The 395-nt window shown below is 58.5% G+C and overlaps 1 protein-coding gene across 1 annotated transcript in view; it reads left to right on the top strand.

Moving 5' to 3' along the window:
- The window catches only part of ADAMTS7 (ADAM metallopeptidase with thrombospondin type 1 motif, 7), a gene marked incomplete at its 5' end in the record, with an annotated part of 42,750 nt that overhangs the window by 29,079 nt on the left and 13,276 nt on the right, over positions 1 to 395 (top strand). The window lies entirely within an intron of this gene.

The raw sequence follows: 395 nt of genomic DNA, 5'->3' as shown, positions 1-395 counted from the left end.
TAGGGTGGAGCCCCTCTCCCTGGGCTGGATGAGAGTGTGAGCTGAGACACGGATCTGGGAGAGCTTGGGCTGAGCGTCTTCTGTGGGGACCAGCCCCAAGGCCCCGGCCCCGCCAGCCCCGTAAGCTCCTGAGCGCTTGAGCCAGAGCACAACTCAGCAGGGTCGTATCAATCTCAGCTGATGGCAGCGGTTAATCTTTACAGCTCTCCCGAGTCACGAGTCAAGTACGTGTTGCAAAAAGGAGGACAAAAGCAGGCAGCGTGTTGAGAGTGAGGTCATCCTGAAAAATGTCGTCCCATGAGCGCTGCAGACGGGGGGCAGGGGTCTTCAGCGAGTGATTTATCCATGAGCTGCGGCTGGGGCAGAAGGGTGCCAAAAAAGAGCTGTGCTGGTTG

The sequence above is a fragment of the Cariama cristata genome, unplaced genomic scaffold (genome assembly GCF_000690535.1).
Source record: "Cariama cristata isolate BGI_N322 unplaced genomic scaffold, ASM69053v1 scaffold15197, whole genome shotgun sequence".
Classification (NCBI taxonomy): domain Eukaryota; kingdom Metazoa; phylum Chordata; class Aves; order Cariamiformes; family Cariamidae; genus Cariama; species Cariama cristata.
Note: the sequence above shows the minus strand (reverse complement) of the source record. Positions and strands in the feature narration are given on the sequence as shown.